The sequence below is a fragment of the Pseudophryne corroboree genome, chromosome 4, assembly GCF_028390025.1.
Source record: "Pseudophryne corroboree isolate aPseCor3 chromosome 4, aPseCor3.hap2, whole genome shotgun sequence".
Classification (NCBI taxonomy): domain Eukaryota; kingdom Metazoa; phylum Chordata; class Amphibia; order Anura; family Myobatrachidae; genus Pseudophryne; species Pseudophryne corroboree.
The window spans coordinates 799,261,610-799,281,141 of NC_086447.1; the positions used below are offsets into that span (position 1 = coordinate 799,261,610).

Consider the following 19,532-nt stretch of genomic DNA (forward strand, 5'->3'; position numbering starts at 1 on the left):
CCAATGGCTCACAATCATGCGGAAAAACTTCCCTATGAAGTTCCCACTCTCCCAGGTGGAGGTCATGCCTGCTGAGGAAGTCTGCTTCCCAGTCGTCCACTCCCGGAGAGAACACTGCTGACAGTGCTATCACATGATTTTCCGCCTAGCGAAAAATCCTTGCAGTTTTTTCACTGCCCTCCAGCTTCTTGTGTCGCCCTTTCTGTTTACGTGGGCGACTGCCGTGATGTTATCCCACTGGATCAATACCGGCTGACCTTGAAGCAGAGGTCTTGCTAAGTTTAGAGCCTTATAATTTTGCTCTTAGCTCCATCTATGTGGAGAGAATTCTCCAGACTTGATCACACTTTCCTGGAAATTTTTTCCCTGTGTGACTGCTCCCCAGCCTCTCAGGCTGGCCTCCGTGGTCACCAGCATCCACTCCTGAATGCTGAATCTGTGGCCCTCTAGAAGATGAGCACTCTGTAATCACCACAGGAGAGACACCCTTGTCCTTGGATATAGGGTTATCCGCTGATGCATCTGAAGATGCGATCCGGACCATTTGTCCAGCAGATCCCACTGAAGAGTTCTTGCGTGAAATCTGCCGAATGGAATTGCTTCGTAATAAGCCACCATTTTTACCAGGACTCTTGTGCAATGATGCATTGACACTTTTCCTGTTTTTAGGAGGATCCCGATTAGCTCGGATAACTCCCTGGCTTTCTCCTCTGGGAGAAACACCTTTTTCTGGACTGTGTCCAGAATCATCCCTAGGAACAGTAGACGTGTCCTCGGAAAAGCTACGATTTTGGAATATTTAGAATCCACTCGTGCTGTCGTAGAACTATTAAAGATAGTGCTACTCCGACCTCCAACTGTTCTCTGGACCTTGCCCTTATCAGGAAAGCGTCCAAGTTTCTTTTAAGAAGAATCATCATTTCGGCCATTACCTTGGTAAAGACCCGGGGCGCCGTGGACAATCCAAACGGCAGCGTCTGAACTGATAGTGACAGTTCTGTACCACGAACCTGAAGTACCCTTGGTGAGAAGGGCAAATTTGGACATGTAGGTAAATGTCCCTGATATCCAGTGACACCATCTCGTCCCCTTCTTCCTGGTTCGCTATCACTGCTCTGAGTGACTCCATCTTGATTTGAACGCTTGTATGTAAGTGTTCAAATATTTCAGATCTCACCGAGCCGTTTGGCTTCAGTACCACAATATAGTGTGGAATAATACCCCCTCCCTTGTTGTAGGATGGGTACTTTGATTATCACCTGCTGGGAATACAGCCTGTGAATTGTTTCCAATACTGCCTCCCTGTCGGAGGTAGACGTTGGTAAAACAGACTTCCGGAACTTGTGAGGAGGAGACGTCTCGAATTTCCAATGTACACCTGGGATACTACATGTAGGATCCAGGAGTCCCCTTGCGAGTGAGCCCACTGCGTGCTGAAACTCTTGAGATGACCCCCTACCGCACCTGAGTCCGCTTGTACTGCCCCAGCGTCATGCTGCGGACTTGGCAGAAGCTGTGAAGGGCTTCTGTTCCTGGGAATGGGCTGCTTGCTGCAGTCTTCTTCCCGTTCCTCTACCCCTGGGCAGATATGACTGGCCTTTGCCCGCCTGCCCGTATGGGGACGAAAGGACTGAGACTGAAAAGACTGTGTCCTTTTCTGCTGAGATGTGACTCGGGGAACAAAAGGTGGATTTTTCAGCTGTTGCCATGGCCACCAGGTCCGATGGACCGCCCCTTTATACGGCAATACTTCCATGTGCCGTCTGGAATCTGCCTCACCTGACCACTGTCGTGTCTTCGTCTGGCAGATATGGACATCACATTTACTCTTGATGCCAGAATGCAAATATCCCTCTGCGCATCACGCATATATAGAAATGCATCCTTAAAATGCTCTATAGACAATAAAATCTTGTCCCTGTCAAGGGTATCAAAATTTTCAGTCAGGAAATCCGACCAAGCCCCCTCAGCGCTGCACATCCAGTCTGAGGCGATTGCTGGTCGTAGTATAACACCAGTATGTGTGTATATACTTCTTAGGCTATTTTTCAGCTTCCTATCAGCTGGCTCCTTGAGGGCGGCCGTATCTGGAGACGGTAACGCCACTTGTTTTATAAGCGTGTGAGCGCCTTATCCACCCTAAGGTGTGTTTCCCAACTCGCCCTTACTTCTGGCGGGAAAGGGTATACCGCCCATAACTTTCTATCGGAGGAACCCCACGTATCATCACACACTTCATTTAATTTATCTGATTCAGGGAAAACTACAAGTAGTTTATTCACACCCTACAAAATACCCTTATTTGTGGTACTTGTAGTATCAGAAATATGTAACACCTCCTTCATTGCCCTTAACATGTAACGTGTGGCCCTAAAGGAAAATACGTTTGTTTCTTCACCGTCGACACTGGAGTCAGTGTCCGTGAGGTAAATGGGCGTTTTTACAAGCCCCTGACGGTGTCTGAGACGCCTGGACAGGTACTAATTTGTTTGCCGGTCGTCTCATGTCGTCAACCGGCTCGCAGCGTGTTGACATGATCACGTACTTCCACAAGTAAGCCATCCATTCCGGTGTCGACTCCCTAGAGAGTGACATCACCATTACAGGCAATTTGCTCCGCCTCCTCACCAACATTTTTCTCATACATGTCGACACACACGTACCGACATACAGCACCCACACAGGGAATGCTCTGATAGAGGACAGGACCCACTAGCCCTTTGGGGAGACAGAGGGAGAGTTTGCCAGCACACACCAAAATGCTATAATTATACAGGGACAACCTTTATAAAAGTGTTCCTCCCTTATAGCATTTAATATATATTTATATCGCCAAATCAGTGCCCCCCCTCTCTGTTTTAACCCTGTTTCTGTAGTGCAGTGCAGGGGAGAGCATGGGAGCCTTCCCCTCAGCCTTTCTGTGAGGGAAAATGGCGCTGTGTGCTGAGGAGAATAAGCTCCGCCCCCTTTTCGGCGGGTTTTTTCTCCCGGTTTTTAAGAACTGGCCTGGGTTAAAATACATACATATAGCCTTAATGGCTATATGTGATGTATTTATTTTGCCAATAAGGTACTTATATTGCTGCCCAGGGCGCCCCCAGCAGCGCCCTGCACCCTCCGTGACTAGGTCAGTGAGCCGTGTGACAACAATGGCGCACAGCTGCAGTGCTGTGCGCTACCTTCATGAAGACTGTGAAGTCTTCTGCCGCCTGTTTCCGGACCTCCGTTCTGCCGTCTTCTTCAGCGTCTGTAAGGGGGATCGGCGGCGCGGCTCCGGGACGAACCCCAGGCTGACCTGTGTTCCGACTCCCTCTGGAGCTCAGTGTCCAGTAGCCTAAGATCCCAATCCATCCTGCACGCAGGTGAGTTGGAGATCTCTCCCCTAAGTCCCTCGTTGCAGTGATCCTGTTGCCAGCAGGAATCACTGAATGAAACCTAAAAAAAAACTTTTCTAAACAGCTCTTTAAGAGAGCCACCTAGATTGCACCCTTCTCGGACGGGCACAAAAACCTAACTGAGGCTTGGAGGAGGGTCATGGGGGGAGGAGCCAGTACACACCATGTGACCTAAAAGCTTTTTTAGATGTGCCCTGTCTCCTGCGGAGCCCGCTATTCCCCATGGTCCTGACGGAGTCCCCAGCATCCACTAGGACGTTAGAGAAATTAATTTACGATATGCTTCGATTTATTATTCAACGTACTGTATGCCTAGGCTTCAGCCATGTCTTGCACAGCCAGAGCACCATGACTGTATTCTAATGATGGGGATGTGCATACTAAACTAAGCTCCTAAGCGGTACTGCATTATAGTATCGTCATCAATTGGTCTCTGCACTTGGTACTGGACAACAAATGGAGCTCTGCATTGCATACATTAGATCAGAATGGTGCTTTGCATTATATAATAGTTCAATAGAACAGGGCTCTGTATTATAAATTAGTTGTTAGAATGCTCTGCATAATATTGCTGTGAATTATATTCTGCCCTCAAGAAAGTGGTTCAGCATAGTATACATCAGATTAGTGTCACTATATTATCTTGTGGGTAATAAAATGGAGCTCTGTACTATATATTGGTAATATAATGGGGCTTTTAATTATATTCTGCACTGGAATGGGGTTCAGTATGTATATTGGTCACCAAAATGAGACTTGCTTTATATAGCAGACATCAGAGTGAAATTTAACAATGGTGACCAGAAGTTCTGTCCTGCATGGTAATTACGAGAACTGGACTCTGCGTGATATAATATCTCCAGAAGGGATGCGGGCATTATATAAAGGGCATCAGCTAAGGCTCTACATTATACTCTACACTGTACACTGGACACTAGAAGAGGACTCTGCATGTAATGTATGTCACATTGTGCTGCTCTGTATTATTACATCACCAACCAAGGAAATTACAATAAAGGGTGCTCTATTCCAACGAAAGCAATAAACAGAATATAATGTATAACAGTAAAAAATGGAAACGTAGCGTAACGTAACGTGACGTGCGTGAAGTAACGTTCCTTTTCCGCCTGCGCACACCAGCACCTTACGCACGCGGCGGGGACACAGCAGCGCAGAATACCGGCGGCTACGGTTATTGCTGTGTAACGTACAGTTCCGGTCCTGCTACAGTCACCTACACCGGAATCCACGTAGCTCACTCGCCCCTGATCTCGCCGCTCACACGTACGGCATCAGTCGGGACCCTACATCATGCCGAAGAATAAAGTCACATACACTGTCAAATCTTGATAAAGACGCCGGTGAGCGTCGAAACGCGTTGATACAGTGCCTATTTGATGTTTTTAACCTGGCATACACATGAGGGAAAACTTATGACATATTGATACCCGGGTCATATTTGTCAGCTGGTTCCATCTCGAGTTTTCTTCCATGGTATGGCTGGTCGTTTATGTGTATTTTATTCTTAAATAAAGGGGTTAAGCTCTGCCCTAATTGGCTCCCTTTTAATTTTGTATTCACTTACATGAGTGATACTCATCCTGAGTGCATTGGCTAAAGAAGAAAGTCCATATCTCTAAAGAAACCTTTATGTGTTTTCTACCTCGCTTATACAAGTAAGCATACATGTATGAATTCCCTGTTCCATTGGCATGACATCACTTCGGGTGATCCTATAAGAAGGTGGACGTTGGAACTCTCTCTGGGATTTTTCTTCATCACTTATTCTTCCACCCCACACAGTGGGAAGAACTATTTCATATAGACAATATTACACTATATTGTGATTTATGTCTTTCTGTTCCATGTAATACCACTATCTTGGCAAGAACTATACAATCAAGGGGACATTTGGAGCGCAGAAAGTGAGGTTGTACTTTTTCCATTACAGAATATAATGTATAACTACAAAAGCAAGCCACTGTCACAGGGGTGCTACCTCCCCAGAGGAGTAGAAAGCAGGAAAAAATAAGGGGTTTACAATCCTAATATTAAGTGCAACTGAAATAGCAAATGTAATTAAACATGAAAAGCAGAGTAAATATCATAGAGAATTAAATCACACATCCACAATAAAATAAAAATTCAATAAAACTGACAATGAAAGCTCCCAGGAGTTAAAAAGATACAATTAAAATGAGTGTGTAGAAAAGCTATTCAAAATGTGTGCTTCCAAAACCGCCACATCTTGAGCATTTTCAGCCACTGAATTTAAAGGGGCAATAATATTAAATACGAAACCATTCCAATTAATTTAATGTTTATTTTAAATTTCTTTGTAAATTTGTAAATGCTTTCCATAGAATCAGGCCAGACTCTAGAAGATAACCAGTGTTGCCTGGGTTGGTTTGTTTTTGTGTGTGTGTTTCCCACCCCCAATATTATCTATCATCCTCTCCTCCTTTTTCTCCCATTTACTTTATGCAGAATTTCTTAGTATTCAGAAACTTTCCATGCAAGTTGTTTATATACAGCTTAAGGTCCATAAGATTGCAAAAGCCCCTTCCTGCAGACCAATTGTTGCCAATACAAATTCAATAACATCATGTTTTTCGGCATTTATCTCCAATCGCTAGTTGTTAATGGTAGAGCCCATGTGAAAGATTCTACAATTCTTTTGAATAGCTTTAAATTAAATTAAATGGGAGTATCCCTATTTTCTACTCAAAGCAGATGAAATGCCATTATACATGATTACTAAACATAAGAATTAAATGAATGCAATACATTAGGTATAAGATAAAAGCACTAAGGATAACAAGCCAAAAGGGTTCATTATTGATAGCATTATCTTTATTTTGAATATTATTAATTTTACAAATGTTATTATATACACAAGTTGGGACTGCAATGGGCACCAGGTTAACCCGTCGCTAAAATAATCTACTCATGGACCATTAGGAGAACTTGTATGTTTGGAATGTACATAGCTATGGGGCAAAGCTAGTGTTCAGGTGGAAATTTAAATGTGATCCTATTTGTATGGTGGGGTAAAGAATAGGACTTAATAAAGTTTTGTAATAATTTAAATAACAATCCAATTTTAAAGTTAAGTTAAAGATTAACTGTTTCACACTAATAATTATATAAAAACAACCAACTGATATATGTAAGCTATGTAAAATAGTTTTGTCAATTTAAATGGCTATGAAGGATTTGCTTAAATGTATTCATTCATAGTGAAAAGGCTAAAGAAAGGGAAAAAAGCCTTTATCAAAAGTGATATAAGGAATCCCTGACTGTATTAATAATGATGTTGTTTCAATGGATTGTGAATGATTATTAGTTAATTCAAAGAAAAATGAGAAGGCTATACAATTCAGTTTAGATTTCAGTTCTCAGTTTAATAAACAATGTTAAAAAGTAGAACTTATTTTTACATAGTAACATAGTTAATGAGGTTTGAAAAAGACAAATTGCCCATCGAGTTCCACCTGTATTATAATTTTTACCCTATTCTGTATTTAGCTAAAGTTTACTATAATGTCCCAGCTGAAGTAATGTTTTAAGACTAATTAAAAACTATAATTTGTGCTCTTCCTAAAATGTAATTATTTTAAATGCTACATCCTTGGATAACTATTTCAGTTAGACATTTATCTAAAACATTTTTAAATATATTTACCGAGTCCACCATTACTTCCTTCTCTGACAGAGTGTTCCAAATCCTTACTGCACTTACTGTAAAGAACCCTTTCCTAAGCTGGTTATGAAATTTTCTCTCCTCTAGCCTTAGGGGGTGACTGCGTGTCCTGTGCAGAGCTCTCTCAATAAACAAATCGCCTGATAGCTCCTTATACTGTCTCTTTATATATGTGAAGATATTAATAATGTCACCTCTTAGACTCTTTCCTAGTGTATACATATTTAACCTAGTAAGCCTTTCCTCGTAATCCAGTGAGTGTAACCCCTTAACCAATTTTGTAGCGTGGTTCTGAACTCTTTCGAGTACTTAGATATTTTTTTGTTAATGCAGTGCCCAGAACTGTACACAATATTCCATGTGCGGCTGTACCAATGATTTGTACAGTAGCAAGATCACACTCTCATCCCTTGTCTCAATTCCACATTTTATGCACGCTAACACCTTATTTGCCTTCTTTGCAGAACTTTTACATTGGGTGCTGCTACTCAGCCTAATATCAATGAGCACCCCGGAATAATTTTCAACTACCGTTTCTCCTAGAATTTCCCCATTTCATTTATAGGTTGCATGTTTATTTTTTGTCCCAAAGTGCATAACTTTAAATTTTTCTATATTGAACCTCATTCCCCATTTACATGTCCAAATTTCCAGTTTAAATAAGTCAATCCTACCCTACACAGTTTAGTATCATCAGCAAAAGTTTACACTGTACTTTCCAGACCTATTCCTAGGTCATTAATAAATATGTTGAATAATAGTGGCCCGAGTACGGACCCTTGCGGTATTCCACTGAATACTGCTGCCCAGTTGGAGAACATCCCATTAACTACCACTCACTGTTCCCTATTATCCAGCCAATTACTTACCCAAGTACAAATAGTTTTTCCTAGGCCAAGTTCCTTTAGTTTGATAATCAGCCTCCTCTGAGGCACTGTATCGAAGGCTTTTGCAAAATCTAAATAGACCACATCCACTGCGTTTCCCTGGTCAAGACTGTCGCTCACTTCCTCATAGAAGCTAATTAAGTTAGTTTGACATGACCTATTACTCACAAACCCATGCTGGTTCCTACTAATAACATTGGAGGTCTGCATGCAGGTACTCCTGTATGCAATCCCTTAATATACCTTCCAATATTTTCCCGACTATAGATGTCAAACTTACCAGTCTATAGTTGCCTGGATGAGTTTTAAATCCCTTTTTGAATAATGGCACTAACTCAGCTATACACCAGTCCTTTGGTATCATGCCTGATGTAACTGACTCATAGAAAATCAAATTTAAGGTTCTTGCTAGTTCTGAGTTTAGCTCAATAAGAACCCTTGGGTGAAGTCCATCTGGACCAGGAGATTTATTAATCTTAATTTAGCTTAGTCTCTCCCGGACTACTTCCTCACTTAAACAAGTCCTAAGCCACGGGTCATTACCGTCACTTATGTTATGCACTACTCCCACCATCTGGTCTAATCTAGTAAGCACTGATGAAAAAAATTGTTCAATATTTCCAATATTTTTTTGGTCATCATTTATCAAGACTCCCAATTCACATAATAATGGTCTTATATGCTCCTTTTTTTAACTTTTTACTGTTTATATACAGTACTTAAAAAACTTTTTAGGCTTAGTTTTACTCTCCTTAGCATTTGCTTTTTGTATTCCATTTTAGCTGCTCACATTACTTTTTTGCATTTTTTGTTACATTCCTTGTAGTACTGGAATGACCCCGCATTTCCATCAGATTTAAACGCTTTGAAAGCACGCCTCTTTTATCCATTACTTCCTTAACTTTCTTATTAAGCCACATTGGTTTGAATTTAGTACTCATGTGTTTACTGCCCATGGGAATGAACTTATGAACATACAGATGGAGCCGCACTTCCGTCGCATACGAGTGCTCCCGACGTGATTAGGCGATCCGTCTGCCTAGTCAAGCTGGTAGCGCAAAGAAAAGCTCCCATTCTAGTGAATGGGGCGCATACTTATCAGGGACACGCGCCCGCCCCAGCCCCGGCATTAGGCTGTGCGGCACAGACGGAGCCATGATTCCATCTGTAGTTATCGTGCAACCTTTTAAAAGCATCCCACATTTCAGCAGTGTTCTTACCATGAAACAAAACTTCCCAATCAAAGTCCCTTGTGTGTGTTTCAGCATATTGAAATGAGCTTTTCTAAAGTTAAATGTCTTAGTTGAACCCTTATAGCAATGTTTCTGGAAACTAATATCGAATGTGCCCATATAATGATCGCTGTTTCCCAAGGACCCCCCTAGTTTAGTATTTGATATAATAGCCACATTGTTGGGTATAACTAGATCCAGTAGTTTTTTTCTTTAGTTGGCTCCTCGATTACTTGAGACAAGTAATGATCCTTTAACGTATTTAAGAACCTGTTTCCCCTAGCTTTAACACAAGATTCAATGCTCCAATTTATGTCTGGGTAAATAGAATCCCCAATGATTTTAAAAAGCATTGGCCAATTTTGATAAGATACATTTTTAAAAAGTAATTTATCTAACAGAAGTACATTTCTTTATAGAAATGTTGGGTTTCATGGGCTGAAACACACATTTGTTAACAGGTGATTTGTTTTTATATTCATTTTTAAATATTAATGTGTGTTTTGGCTCTGGGATTACAACATTGCTTCTAATCGACTTTCATCGATTTTTAAATCTATCAAAATTGACCCCTGGCAAGCAGAACAATTATAATAAACTCTGCAATTAAACATGGAGTAAAACTGCGGTTCTTAGCATAATTTTGGGCCAAAAAATATGGCACCTCCTACTACGGCCAGGTGACGACATCAATATTTGAATATGCAAAACTTTTATTACTCATGATATTAATGCTAATCTTGTTTTTGTTTTATTGTTATTTGTATTACACTTTGCACGTGATTCTCGTATTTATATTTTAACATAAAAAACTATTTTATAAAGTGCATTTCAATGGAGAATTTCCAGTAACTGGGATTTGTAGGTAACTCCAATAGTCTTATAAAAACGTGGTTAATGGACTTGCATCTCTTACAAACCTTCATGTATCAGGGGTATACCGCACTGGGGAATAATAGCGTATATAATAGATAGTATCGTAACCAAAGTGTAATGAGTAAGAAGAGAAAACCAATGTTTTCTAATCAATCTTAGATTTGGTGGTGCACCCTGAGTCAGTAATAAAACATGCAACAGGAAAGGAGAAAAGAAGACTCTTTTGTGGGCGCACTCTTGTATATATATATATATATATATATATATATATATATATATATATACATATACATATAGACGTCTCAGAAGAAACAGTAATATTATTTAAAAAATATATAATTTTTATTTTTTATTAGCAAAATCAATAAAATAGAATAGTAGTTGGATATTTTGTCAAAATGGAAACAGAAAAAAGAGGGGGGGAACACAGAACAAATGTTAACAGTGTAAATACTAAATAACAGTTCTGGACTGCCTGGGTTTGAAATACAGAATAATCTCAACTGAATGCCTGAAAAAAATATATAAGTCCTAAATAGGTATATAGATCAAATAGCACCTAAATGTGGTTAATAATTTTTGTCAGCTACATCTCTTGTGAGTAGTATCGAGAAAAAAATGGAACAGGCTGAATAAGCAAGATGAATCTGCTGTCAGTGTTAGACGCTGAGCATGACCGTCCAAGGACTTCTACTGAACTGAGTATTCCTCAAGAGTCTCCCACTTGAGTACTAACCCAGCCCAACACTGCTTAGCTTCCAAGATCGGAAGGATTCGGGCGTTGCCAGTGTGGTATGAAAGTAGAAGGCAGTGGCAAACGCAGGATTTGCATGGGGGGGTTTCCAGAACTGGGCGGAGCCAATCACGGGGGTGGGGACTGAGGTGACCCAGTATATGCTGGGTCCGTAAAACTAGTGTGTTTGTGTGTGTGTGTGTGTGTGTGTGTGTGTGTGTGTGTGTAATATATATATATATATATATATATATATATATCTACACATATATATATATATATATATATATATATATACACACACACACATATATATATATACACATACACACACACATACATATACACGGGTGGTCTTCAATATGCCGGCGGTCGGGCTCCCGGCGACCAGCATACCGGCGCCGGGAGCCTGACCGCCGGCATACCGACACTTATTCTCCCTCGTGGGGTCCACGACCCCCCTGGAGGGAGAATAGAATAGTGTGGTGCGCGTAGCATGGCGAGCGCAGCGAGCCCGCAAGGGGCTCATTTGCGCTCGCCACACTGTTGGTAAGCCGGCGGCCGGCCTCCCGGCGCCGGTATGCTGGTCGCCGGGAGGCCAGCCGCCGGGAGATCGTAGTGAACCCATATACACATATACATAGCATATTAAACATGCATACATACATATATATATATATATATATATATACACACACACATACAGTACACATATATATACACATGTATATATATATATATATATATCGTGTGTGTGTGTGTGTGTGTGTGTGTGTGTGTGTGTGTGTGTGTGTCTTTATATGTATGTATGTATGTATGTATATACATGTGTATATATGTAGGCACATGGATATATATGTACTATAATTAAAATAAAGTAAACTTTTATTGCACTTGCAAGTGCCACCAGGAAGACAGCAGGCTGCAGAGGACGCTAGACAGTCATTAATAATACTCATGCGGCTAAAAAAAAAAAAAAAAAATTTTTTTTTTTTTTTTTTTTTAGTGGAGGGGGTTTCTGGGTACTCGGAAACCCCCCCTGGGTGCGCCACTGGAAGGAATATTCAATATCGAGGGCTCGGGAATCACTGATGAGAGTTCACGAATTATGAAGAAGGATAGAATAGATAGTAGTTTAAAGAGGAAAATAGGGGATCTGCTGCCAATGTTAGACAGGGATAAATACCCCTGAATCAATGGTGAGAGTCCTGAAAAATAGAAAAAGCCGGAAAAAGCAGAAGCGAGAAAAACAATGCTAATCTATGGTAAATTCTAGTCAATCACTGAAGAGGTTTGGGTCGATAAGGTCTAAGTACAATAGATAGTGGTCCAAAAATGACTTAATTCAGATATACCTTCAAATTACAGGGTACTTAAAGTACCTGTGGTATTTATAATACCAAGTGTTGGAAAAAGACGATTGTACAAAAATTGTAAGAAAATGAATGAGATTTAAACCATAAAAGAATATCTAGTTCATACTGACAGATTGATATCATGTATCTCCAAAAAATGTCATGTAGAGAAATTGGCTAAATAGTAGCTAATTTGTAGCAACAGTTCTATGATAAGGAGAAAGATAAATTGTAGCTTTTATGACTCAATGATATCAGAGCTGCAGAGATAGGTTAAATAACCATAATAGACAATTGTGTGAATGTAGACACACTTTGTTTAATGCACAAAGTTATAAAAAATATTGGCTAAAATTACCTTCAGGCTGTGTGTATAAGGTGTATATGTAACATAAATGCATTCTGTGCTTAGATTTAGGTCCCATCACCATACAAAGGACTGAGTTCCATTATATTTGGAAAAACATCATTTAATGTTGTGGAAACTGTGTCTATATACAAAGGACTGAGTTCCATTATCTTTGGAAAAACACCATTTAATGCTGTGGAAATACAAGCTATGCTGCACTTACTTTAGTGGAACTAACAATTGTTCCTAACAGGTCTGAGCACTGGATGTTTAAACAGAGAAATAATATTATAATTTTTAGAATGAGCTCTTAATGAGTATGCATGCATATTTAGTTTTTTAATATATTGTTGTGTGAGATATAACTTTTGCACTAAAATAAAAACCAGAGAGGTGATTTAAACGTGTCTTTATTCATATACGCACCTGGAGAGATAGCGCAATCAGTCATTTCTTTTTTCTTGTGCAGTTCCTTGGTTAATGAGGAGGGAGAACAAGGTAGTTCTCCACCTCATGATCAAGTTTTAGCTGTACGTACACAGGTACAGCTGGACAGAGATTGCAGCTTATAGTCTATTATAAATTATAAATTAAAAATTAAGTAGTATAATCAATCAATTAGCGCCTGGATCAGGGTTATTATTTATTTAGTATTTACACTGTTAACATTTGTTCTGTGTTCCCCCCTCTTTTTTCTGTTTCCATTTTGACAATATATCCAACTACTATTCTATTTTATTGATTTTGCCAATAAAAAATAAAAATTATATATTTTTTAAATAATATTACTGTTTCTTCTGAGACGTCTATATATATATATATATATATATATATATATATATATACACAAGAGTGCGCCCACAGAAGAGTCTTCTTTTCTCCTTTCCTGTTGCATCTCTTACAAACCTATCTAAGCAGTCCAATAACACATCACTTTTCACTAGAAAATTGCAGGATGAGGAAAATATTAAATGACCAGATACGATGGTTCATAAACCAGAAAACTATATGGACCTTATTTATACAAAATCGATTAAATATAATATGTTTCTTGCAGAAACAATGTCATCTGTCACACCTGCTCATCTTACAATGGACCCATCACCATCGCCAATTCCGTTTTCTGATGTTGTACGGGTAATCTGGGAAACTATTGAGCCCTTAGGGTCCAGATACAACATACTTCTAAACTAGTGACAGCCCAGGAACATCGCATAAGAGTAAATTTACAAGATCTCTCTGAGCTCAAAGACCTTGTTTCACAGTTGCAAAAATCCATCCACCAAATAAGAAACAAAATGGATAATCTGGAAAATACAGATCTGTCCACTTATGTTGTTGCTGCATATAGTAACATTTCATATTGGCACTGTGATGCACGTACGCATCGTGGTATGTTGCACTTATTTGCAGCCGCTTGCTCCCCCATAGCAGTTAATGAATAGCGGGAGCATGTGCATGTGTGCTACCAGCAACAACGTAACCGGACACTTCTGTAGATTACGCTGAAACAAACTTCAGTTGATTGGCCTTACAGAAAGCTTTAAAGGGCCCTCTCTGCTCTCCTTTCCTTCTTGAGGAAAGACCTTCCAGCAGTGTTTGGGGTTGCCGAGGAATTCTTCTACTTTGGAATTGAACGTGCTCACTGTCTTGGTCCATACCAGAGTGGCTTGGAATACAGACCTAGAGATGTCATATTCTGCAATCTCAATTTCCATCATAAAATGACCTTATGGTATGCAGTGTGTTAGGCTGGTATGATCCAGTCGCATGCCATTAACCTTCTCATGTTCCAGGAATATTCTGCAGAGGTGGTCAGGGCTCGTAGAGAGATGGGGTCCATTTGCATTAAACTAGCCTAGCTCTCCCGTGATTTTCCTGGGTCGCCTTCATATCCACGAAATAAAGGCTTCACTACCCTGGCTGATGCACAGGATTTCTCAATAAAGGAGGATATGGAGCACTCTAACTTGGATGACCGCCCTACACTTGACTGGCCAGGCTGTGTATTTAGCCTGTGTATTGTTTATTTACTTTTTATTACTCCACTACATTTTTATTTTACTTTACCTGAGTTTCTTTATATGAATTTAGTGGACTTTGCTATATTTCTACAGACGGTTAGTAAGGAATATTTTTGGTTTTATTTTCATTAGCATATTTGTTCTTGCCAGGACAGCACGGATAATACACCCTGTTGAGGATTCATGTTACACGTTATTGTTGCATATACTGCCTATAAATATTTATTGTTATATTTTCTACAATCATGTATTAGTGTAGGCTCTTAATTCTGTTTTCTTTACCATGCTTTTATGACAACAATGAGTTCTTACCCCTTTTTTTATTTTTCCTCCAGTGCTAGTTGTTGCTTGATACTGTATGTCGATTTGTGATTTATTTTCCACCATTTCCCCTTCCCCCTATACATTTCCCTTTCATTTCCCTATTGTCACACTGATGTTAACTCACATCTTGTTCCCTCATTTTGCTCCCATTATGTAAGCTTCCTCTCTGCCTGGTGGTCTTATGACTAGTGTGAATCCCCCATAAAAAAAGAAATGTATTTTAACATTTCTTAAAGCTTGGGCTGATATTCAACTCCTGCAAGAAACACACCATACTGATACTGAACATGCTAATCTTGGTATACTTCAGCAAAAGGTTATTGCATTAGCCTCCTACTCCTCTAAATCAAGGGGCGTAGCTATATTGGCCCGTAAAGATTTACTGGTGGATGCCCATCATACTAAGGTAGATCAAGTGTAGATTCGTAATTTTGGATGCCACCATTGTAGGTCAACATTATATTCTTGCTAATATTTATGCACCTAACTCATATTTCATATTCTATTTTCTGACACGTGCTAACATTTAGTATCCCCACATTGATTCTCACATTTTTTGGTTGGTGACTTCAACATGGTGGCATCCAATGCTTTAGATATGCAGTCTACAGTTTCACCCGCCATTCGTACCTACAAAGTAAATTGTTACTGACTGATAGTTGGAGACTTCACACACTTTTATCTCTACACCCCCCACCCCATTTATCTTTCTCTAGGCTGGATTATATACTCTTCTCTAATACATTACTTGCCCAAATTTTAGATATAGATATTGATACCAGGAGTTTCTGCTCACGCTACCAGTTGGGTAACAATGCAAAATTTTAGCAATCTAGGCCCCCATAGACAATGGTGCGTCCAAACTTCACTAGCAAGCTCCCAAAATGTAAGGAGATGCCATTGGCTGCATGGGACAACTTCACCTTTTCTAATGCCTCTCACATTGAGAATCCTGTATTGTTCTGTCAGGTAGCCAAAGCATCCCTTCAGGGCGCCATCCTAGCCTATTCTTCCAAATTCAGGAAAGAATTAACAGTCTCCCTCGTAGAAGCCTAACAAAACTAAAAAGCCACGTATCAAACTATGAAGTCTCACCCATCCCTTCCCAATGTCTAGGCCTATAAATCTGCAATATCCCACTATGAGTTTGTACTGAAGGGAAAAATAGACATGTTGACAAAGTCTGATTTATGTTTCACAACTATGGCAACAAATATGACCGTTTCTTGTCTAACTTGCTGCATGGTGACGGAGACAGATAAAAGGGTCTATTCATGTATGAAACGAAAAATGAATTGATACTTATCACTATATATCGCATCGGTCCAATGCGATATATAGCCGTTATCAGTAGCACTTCATGTATACTCACCCATTTGGCGAAGTGATGCAGTATCCCGGGCTCCAGCAATGCTGTCTTCTCCAGCGGTGCTCCTCTGCAGTCTTGAAGTCAGCCAGCAGGTCCTTCTGACCATGCAACACCGGCTGACCTCCCTGCAGGCCACAGTGGCTGATGGGAGGTCAGGGGGGGCGCGGAGCCGGGGCGGGTGCCAGGCAGAGAGCAGGGAAGCATTGAGCTTCCCTGCAGTTACCGCACTACAGTTAAGGTAGCGCCATCCTCCACAAAATAGGGCTTTTCTCTGCTTTATGAATAGACCCTAAAGAGTGATAAAGTACTAGCCAATCAGCTTCCTAACTGTCACAGGCTGTGTTTGAAAAATGACAGTTAGAAGCTGATTGGCTGGTCATTTATCACTCTTTATCAGTCTCAACTTTCTCTCTCGTTAAAGCTTAATTCATTTGGGCCCTTGGGCCTTTATGTGGCATTTTATTATGTTACTATTGCATACTCTGCCTGGAATTTGTGTTTTACTGGTGTACACCCTGAATACTTGGGGTCTGGGACTCCAGGTGGACAACAAAAAGGTCGACACACCTTAGGTCGACGCCAATTGGTCGACACGCCTTATGTCGACATGGACAAAAGGTCGACGGGAACAATGTCGACATGGAAAAAGGTCGACATGGGTTTTTTATGTTTTTTTGGTGTTGTTTTCTTTGTAGAGTGACCGGGAACCCCAATTAGTGCACCGCTTCGCTCGCCATGCTTCGGGCATGGTGCCTTCGCTCCGCTCGGCACAGATTACCGTTCCAATCGTAGTCCACGTGGATCGTTAAGTATGAAAAGGTTCCAAAAAAGAAAAAAAAATTGTGAAAAACTCATGTCGACCTTTTTACACGGCGACCTTGTTCCTGTCGACCTTTTGTCCATGTCGACCTTTTGTCTATGTCGACCTAAGGTGTGTCGACCAATTGACGTCGACCTAAGGTGTGTCGACCTGGAGTCCGGATACCGAATACTTGTTGTCGACCTGGAGTCCGGATACCGAATACTTTTCACCTCTTGTTTCATATTTTAGTGTAATGGCTTTATAACCATTTGAAATGTCTTAAAAAACATTATTACAAAAAGCAACAAGTTACCTGTCCCCAATTTACACAATCTAGTGAGTAATCTATTCCATAAATAAATTAGTCTTTCCATCATGTGTAAAGTTTCATTTATCCGCCAACATTTCAGTGTAGTATGGGACAAGTGACATGATGCACAAAATTCTCCACTAATTCACAAAACAAAAGGACCTCCAATCCTTCATGCTGCTAGAATAACAAACACGTGAAAAAGGTTGTATTAAAGCTTTAACTGCCAGATTTCTATAGCTTTTCTATCATAACAGGGGGGAAAAACTAACCTAATTTCATTGCAGGTTGGAAGTTCAATCCTCCGGTTTTCACGTCACTCTAGAAATCATATTTTGTATGATAAAAATAAAGACAACATTCATCTGAAATAAGCTGGAATTATTTGCAGTTGAGCGAATGTATATTTGTTTTGATTTAAGGTCTTGCAAAGTTGAGGCCTATGTGCAGAAGAAAAATATTAAACTATCTATAACCTTGTGTCAACAAATGATGCTACTGGGAATTGTTACTGAACTAATTTTCCAAAGAAAATTAATTACTTATGACTTACAGTTGTGAAAGCAAACAACGTAAGTCTGGATTAAGAGACTTTTAATTTCTGCTTGGAGTAGCTATTAAACTGATTTCATATAAATCAAACTATGTCATGGAAAGCGGGGCAACGATGAAACCCTAGACAATGACTGACACAGAAGATTGTGTATTTATAGAGCAGATGCAGGGAAAGGTCACAGATATTAATCATTATCTAATAAAATTTGATTTGAATTTCTAAAACAATATTTCCTATACTTGCTAAAAACCATTGACTGTGGCCAAATTTAGACTACAACGAATTGCAAACTGAAAGCAAAACTTTGTCATGTGCATCTGGGTTTCCAGACACTCAGAAACAAATTCACACTCTGCTACATGTTCACATGTAAATGATCACTAAGCATATTAACTAGCAAGCGTAACCTGAAACTTATATCCCTTTCAGACCGCTTGAGGCGGGTCACACCCCGGAGCCTGACATGTGATCTCCAAGCGCCGCCCTTACACACACACTGAACGGGAAATGGGTCACAATAACCCGGCTCGCTGTGCAGTATGAATGGGAGCCGGTTCGTTGTGACCCGTTTCCCGTTCACTGTGTAAGGGCGGCACACCGCACAGCAAGCCGGGTGGAACACGAGTTCAAACCCTGCTCGCCACCAGGGTTGAAATACCGGGTCGCTCAACCTGGTATTTTTCCCCTGGCACCTTTCAGGCCGCATATGAACATGGGTTATGTGCGTTCATGTGCCAATAACCCATGTTCATAGCTGGCGGTCTGAAAGGGTATTAATGGGTTTTACACCCTCAGATGACTTTCATTATTAACTTGTACAAAGCTCCAGAAAATGTTGCTAAATTATCTTTCTGGGTGAAATCAAGTCTTTGTAGTCATATAATGCTTATTATGTGTATTTCCCTGATTGTGCTGTACTCTCTCTGCTTTCTTGAAACTGAATGCACTACATAGACGGGTGGCACACGATATACGTCAGCATACTGGCGCCAGGATCCCGACCGCCGGAATACCGACAACTATTCTCCCTCTTGGGGTGTCCATGACACCCCTGGAGGGAGAATAAATAGCGTGGCACGTCACCGTGCCTGCAGCGTGGCGAGCACAGCATGGCGAGCACACAGGGCTCTTTTGCGCTCACCCCAATGCCGGCATTCTGGCGATCGGGATCCCGGCGCCGGTATGCTGGGATCCCGACAGCCGGCCAATCATAGTACACCCACATAGACAACTGGGTCTCTGTAAGCTCTGTCCATACAAGAACAGACGTGCCCTTATACAACTAGCATCAATACACCATGTGACGTGAGCCGCCTGAAGCGAGTGAGCCGCCAGGTCTTGAGTGCAAATTATGTCAGCACAGTCTCCTGGTGCGTCCTAGTCACAATGTATTGTGACTAAGATGCATTTTGGATTAAAAAAAAAAAAAGACTCAAAAGAGATGGCTGGTGCTAGCAGAGTCCCCCGGGACTTGTTGCGCTGAGAGGGGCTGTTTTGTGTGAGTGGAGCAATAATGTATGAGAACACATCTGTACATACTGTCTATGGCTAAATCTAGCTGAAACCTTCTGGATACCATTAGTGCAACTGGATGATGATTGCATATAAGATCACATG

General features: G+C 40.6%; 1 protein-coding gene and 1 pseudogene across 2 annotated transcripts in view; both read right to left on the reverse strand.

The window, feature by feature from the left end:
• Positions 1–19,532, reverse strand: part of SRBD1 (S1 RNA binding domain 1) — a 433,993-nt gene that overhangs the window by 133,345 nt on the left and 281,116 nt on the right. The gene's annotated exons all lie outside the window — the stretch shown is intronic.
• LOC134912850 (5S ribosomal RNA) lies at positions 10,781–10,899 on the reverse strand (annotated as a pseudogene).